This window comes from Hypanus sabinus, chromosome 11 (assembly GCF_030144855.1).
Source record: "Hypanus sabinus isolate sHypSab1 chromosome 11, sHypSab1.hap1, whole genome shotgun sequence".
NCBI lineage: Eukaryota > Metazoa > Chordata > Chondrichthyes > Myliobatiformes > Dasyatidae > Hypanus > Hypanus sabinus.
In genome coordinates, this window is record NC_082716.1 from 22,266,297 (window position 1) to 22,272,296 (window position 6,000).

Consider the following 6,000-nt stretch of genomic DNA (forward strand, 5'->3'; position numbering starts at 1 on the left):
TTGGTCCGCTGCTGGGTCGCAGGGTCGGAGCCCACCGGAAGGAGAACACGCCGCCCGCCGGGCTCCGCTCCGCTCCGCGCACCACGAGCCTCGAATAACGGTCACTTTCTCTGCCTCACACCGGCGGGGCGGGCGAACGCGCCGCGACCGAAGCGCTCGCCGGGCTCCTGCCACTTCCAGGCGGGATCCCAGTCTCCCGGTTCGCGGCGCGGACAGGACGACCCCCTCCCGGGGTCGGGACAACCGAGCCGAGCCGAGCCGTCCCCCGTCCCGCCAGCACTCACCCGCCTCACCGAGCTGGGGTTCGATCCCGCCAGTGTTTTGGTTGTCATCGCCCTTTTGTTTGACGGAATCCTCTCACGGCAGCGCTTGACGTCTCGCCACTTGGTCGCTGCTCGGGGGAGGGGAGAGAGGAGCCGCCGCCGCCACCGCCACCGCCGCTTACCTTCGCCGCTCGCCCAGCGCCCGCCTCGCCCCCGCGTGACCACGACTCCGGCAGCCGATTGGCCGAGCGCCGCTCCCTCCTCCCCCCGGGCTGAAATCTGGTGCAGCCCTAACAGGTGAAGGCAGAGGGATCGGGTTGCATTGGCATTTGAGGGGTGGGCTGCCGAGATTTTTTTTTAAATCCAGTGGAAAATTTTCGAGTACGTCAACGTCCGAGTGATGAAATCCAATCAAAATGCGAGCTTTAGAGGAAAACTGCACTGGCCAAGAAGTTCAGTGGAAATAAATGTGCTGTTTTATCTTCTGCCAGCCCTTCTTGCTTGCATGCATGGATATTTAACACTTACACATCCTAACATTCACGGAAGTATTGGAGACACAAGAGACTTGCAGATGCTGGAAATTTGGAGCAACGCACACAAAAATACTGGAGGGACTTGATGAAAGCTTTGGGAAAGCATTCGGCTGTTCATTTCTCTCCGTAGAAGCTGCCCGAGTTCCTCCAGCATGTTGCTCCACGGAAGTACTGCGGTGATCCAGGGCTTGCAGTAACACGAATGATAAATACGCCTCTGTCACATTTACTCCCAAGGCTTGGTATTGAGAGTAATTTAGACACAAGAAACGTCAGATGCTGGAACCGAGATGGGATTGAAATGACCCAAATGTAGTTTCCATAGTTTCTCTTCAAATGTACTGATTTGTACATTTGCTCGTCCGTGAGAATAACCCAGTAATATTTTTTTACTGGGTTATGCATGGACTTGTGCCTCACAAGCTCACGCTATTGGGGAGAGGAGGTCAATAGTAAGAACCAAGCTGGAAGTAATCACAAGACATTTCTTATTATATCCAACACAGACATTGAGGAAAGCATTTGCCCCTAGAGGTCAGAAAGAGAAGAATAATTATAATAGGTGGAACATCTTAGTATAAAAGGAAGATTTTTTGTGTGGAAGGATTATTAAGGGCTTTTCCTTTGATACTTGGTGATTAAAATATTCCAAAATTTTTCTTGTAACAAGATCACCAACAGTTGTTTTCCCTTTCACCTACGTCTCTGAAATGAAAGATTAACTTAAGTTTTTTTATTGGTTTAGTCGAGTCTTCCAAATATCCTGAAACGCAAATTGAGATAAACATGTTTGCAATTCACATACCTGAGGTAAGTATCCGAGTTTATAGAACACTAATATACTGTTCTGCAAGACGACATGAAACTAAAGGCCTTTTGATACGTCTCTGGTTCCAGTAGTAAGAAAAAAGTCGACGTCCTTAAAGATTTTTTCAGTCTTTTAACAGCATTTATTAAGAGCTTATTTACATGTTACTTTAAAATATATTCATCGACATAAAGTAATTGGGGACTCACTCTGGAGGCAATATTCCCATATTCAAACAACAAATATGTGTGAATGTGCGATTTAGAAAAAAAAGCAAAAACTACAATTTGGCTCAGTCAAAGTCATGATAAAAATTTGCAATAATTGAGAATATGGTGTAATCTGTAATAGATCCAAAGAGCAGGTTATAAATTGTGGGAGCAAATTTCAAAAATGATTAAAGTTAGGAATATGTTTTTGTTCCTTCAATAAATATTGAAATATTCATTTTTTCCCACTGACCAGATGTTGTTGTCTTCTAACTATTTTAAATATTTCTTTTCCCTACAGTTCTCTGCAGATTCACAGAACCAGACAATATGCCTTGAAATGTGAATGTTGTTCAGCAAGAAAGAGGAAACAATTCTGGAAAACTGGATAGATAATTAAAAGCTGGTGTTCAAGATATTTGAACAGGGTTGGAATCCAACCTAGAATGATGGGATGAAGAGAAACTATGGAAACTGCATTTCAATCCCATCTCAGTTCCAGCATCTGAAGTTTCTCGTGTCTCAGTCCTGTCCGTCAAGTCCCTGCAGAGGAAATCATTCATGCCACCAACTTTGCAATAACAGTCACAGACTGTAGGTGTAGAAAATGGAAACTGGCAACATACTTACTCACTCTGTGGTGCTTGGAGGCTGAGACATGGCTTTCAGTGAACACTACTGCACAGAACTGAGAGTGAATGATGCCGAATTTGACACGCTCAATTAGAAAACTTCCACTGCATGCAGTAACCTTGCTCACCCTGATGAGCAAAAAATAACTGAATGTACAATGTACACAATATACTTTACTGAGTTTCGAGTATTTTTTTAGACATGTTCCAAATTGTCAGTGTGTTTGCTCTTTTCCCTGTCAGACAGAACATAAGACATAGAAGCAGAATTAGGCCACTTGGCCTTTCTGCTCCACTGTTCAATCATAGCTGATCTATTAGCCCTCTCAATCCTATTCTCCTACCTTCTCCATGTAACCTTTGATGTCCTTACTAATGAAAAACCTATCAAACTCCACTTTATATATACCCAATGACTTGACCTCCACAGCCATCTGTAGCAACGAATTCCACATTCACCACCCTCTTGCTACTGAAATTTAGCATCCAATTAATTCTGTGCTAAACTCCCTATTGCCTTCATAGGACATGGAACTCAAAACTATACAAGCTTATTTATATTTTTATATAAAGTTACCATTATTACTCATTTTATACTTTACATTGAAATCTAGTATTCTATTGGTCTGTGCCATGGACTTAACTGGACAAAGTGATGTAAAAACTCAGCCAAATAAGTTCGGGAAACAGCAATTTAACTTGATATGTGATCACTTATTAAAATATTTGATTAATGTGTTTTGTTCTAAATATTTTTATCTTTTTATAATGAAAAATCATATGAATATCCAGTCTTCCAAACCTGGTAAAAAGAGTCAGTGATGGTAAATAGACATAGTAGATTTTAATACATAAGACTTGAATGGGGAAAAGTTGGATAATCTATATATGAGAAAATATTTAACTCATAGTTATAAGAATTTAAAGCAATACATCAAAAGCCCTTTACACATGCCATTGAGGCAAGGCCATGAATTAAAAAAAGCTGACAGAAAATGGTACATAATATGGAAGGTTTTAGGACAATGGAGAAGATTGCCTAGAATTGCTAGAATGCTACAAAGAAGAGTAAAGATGAGGAATTGGTTAGAAAAGCTGGGAAGTGAGTGCAAAATTAATTTCAAGGCATTGAGGACAGAGAGCAGGAGAATCATTGTTGTGAAGAGAACCGAGGCATAGTTAGTGAATGATGAATGATGCTTGAGCCTATAAGAATGTTTTAGAATGGGATGTATAGATATTGTAATAGGAAACAAATGATAATGGATTGTAAGTGCTATTCCTGCTGTGCATGAACATTTGATTCTTTCAGCTAAGTACACTATTTCCCATTTGTAGTTTCTAAATGTATCAAAATCTCCATGTTGAAAACAGCTGTGCTTCCTAAGATGCCATTAAGGTTTTCTACATAACTGTACTCCATGAAACATCGTAGGTGACATTTTTTTTCCATTTCAAGTCTCTGTGCCTGGACTTGTAATAGAAACTTCTCCGTGGTGTTGATGTGCTGCAGCGCCATCCCTCGTCAGAGGGTGTAATTGTTTTCATACACGTGGCCATAATCCTAGAGGAATAGAAAGGAAATGTAAAAATAAAACATAATATGTGAACTTCAGATTGATTGAAAATAGGCCATTACTCTGCAATAAGATTGTGCTTAAATTTAACTCCGTTACCATAAGATATTCACTGCTTCTGTAATAGTAAACAAACACAATTCTGCCTATACAAATCTTAAATAGAATAGTATATACTATTGATTATAATTTACTGCATCTGCAAAATCATCCAGATTCACTGGTAATCAATCCTGATGCCCTAATAAAAGTCAATCAGCTCAGATGTGCAGATTGCACCATTCACATGTCAAACATCAGATTCCCAGAAAGGACACACATTATTCCAAGCTCTGCCATGACATTACCAGGTAGACAGAGGAAAATGTTCAAGGATGACCCATAAGTTCCTTAAAAAGTTGTGACATCTTCACTGACTGTTGAGAATGTTATGGTCCCAATTCCTCATATTCTCCTAATTCCCATTTCCTCGTGTTCTCCTGGGCTCCTTGATTTCCGCACACCTGATTCTCATCTAAATCTGTAGCATGAATACCCCGACTTTGCATCCACTCATTGCCAGATTGTTGTTTCAGCCTGTGTGGTAATTCACATTCCTGGCCACTTAGGATTGTGTATTCTAAGTTTTATTCCAGTACCGAGGTTTGCCCATGTAACTCTGTCTCTCCATGTCAAGATAAGTATTGCCTGCTGCATGCTTTTTCGTTCATCATCCAGTTTGCTGTTTTGCTCCAGCAATGCTCCGTGTCAAGATAAGTTTTTCCTGCTGCCTGCCTTTTCGTTCATCCTCCTGCTTGCCGTTCAGCTCCAGCCACGCTCACGCCCTTGTTTGCATCCTAACTCTATCTCCGTGCCAGTGTCCTGCATTTAGGTTCACCCGTTCTCTGCAACAGAGAATCCATAAGACTATAAGACACAGGAGCAGAATCAGGCCAGTCAGCCCATCGAGCTTGCTCTGCCACTCTATTATGAATGATTTCTTATCCCCCTCAATTATTGTGACTTCACCCTGTAACCTTTGATGCCAAACAAGAATCCTGAGCCTATCACCATTCAAAATGGAGAAGGAAAATTCAGGGCTCCCTTGACAATTGCAAGCCCAGTGCAAACGGCAGGAGTGCATCTCACCTCCCAAATCACCTTCCAGCCCTTCCCATCAAGTTCCCCTTTGTCCCATCAACAGCAAAGTCTGCAGGTTCCAACAGCCTTCATTAGAGCCCACAGAACTGGACTAAAAACCAGTCAACACTGATCACAAAGAACTAACAACCTAAGAAAGTATTAATCTATAACTTAGTAAGTCAAACTTGAGGACTGTGATTAATGTGAGGTCACATATCCATGTGCAAGAAGGGTACCAATGCACATGGACAAAAATTGTGAAAATTATGTGCAAATGCACTGTAAGTCTGCACACTGTATAACTGTTCTACAATATTCACTAGAAACAAGCATTTGTCATGAATTCATTCCATATTTTTGATGTGTTTCATTTGTTTCATATGTTACTGTATAATTTATTCAAGGACAAATCAATCAATACCGTAATTAGTATAACAGATTTTTATTGGACCATATTTGTTGGCCAAAGTATAGCTGTCTGATTTTGGAGAAAAGGTGTTTTCCATGTAGCAAACAGTGTTTCTAGATGAAGAAATGACAACTCTATTTTTTTTCTCTCTTAAGTATTGGCTTTATTAAAGGAACAATATATCTACAGTACTTTGTTTAATATTCTATTTTCCCTGGGGTAGAAATGACAAATACCTAAAGGATATATTTCAAGTTTAGCTATGTGGGGGGGGGGTGACATTTTTTACACAGAGAATGGTAGATTATATGTCCTATGCCAATTCTAATATATTTAAAAGACATTAAAATATTAATGCAGGAAATATAAAAATTTTATTTTTCTATAGACCTCCCCTAATCTGCACTGTTTTTCTGTCTAAACTTTTAAATCATCTGAAAATAG

General features: G+C 40.6%; 1 protein-coding gene across 3 annotated transcripts in view; it reads right to left on the reverse strand.

Moving 5' to 3' along the window:
• LOC132401762 (rho GTPase-activating protein 29-like) overlaps positions 1-480 on the reverse strand; it is a 67,370-nt gene extending 66,890 nt beyond the window's left edge. For 2 of the 3 annotated variants that reach the window (XM_059983936.1, XM_059983938.1), the window contains exon 1: positions 285-480. The gene's annotated coding sequence lies outside the window, so the exon portion shown is untranslated. The remainder of the gene's footprint in view (positions 1-284) is intronic. The other variant, XM_059983937.1, reaches the window with a different exon arrangement.
• Between the last annotated feature and the right edge of the window lie 5,520 nt (positions 481-6,000).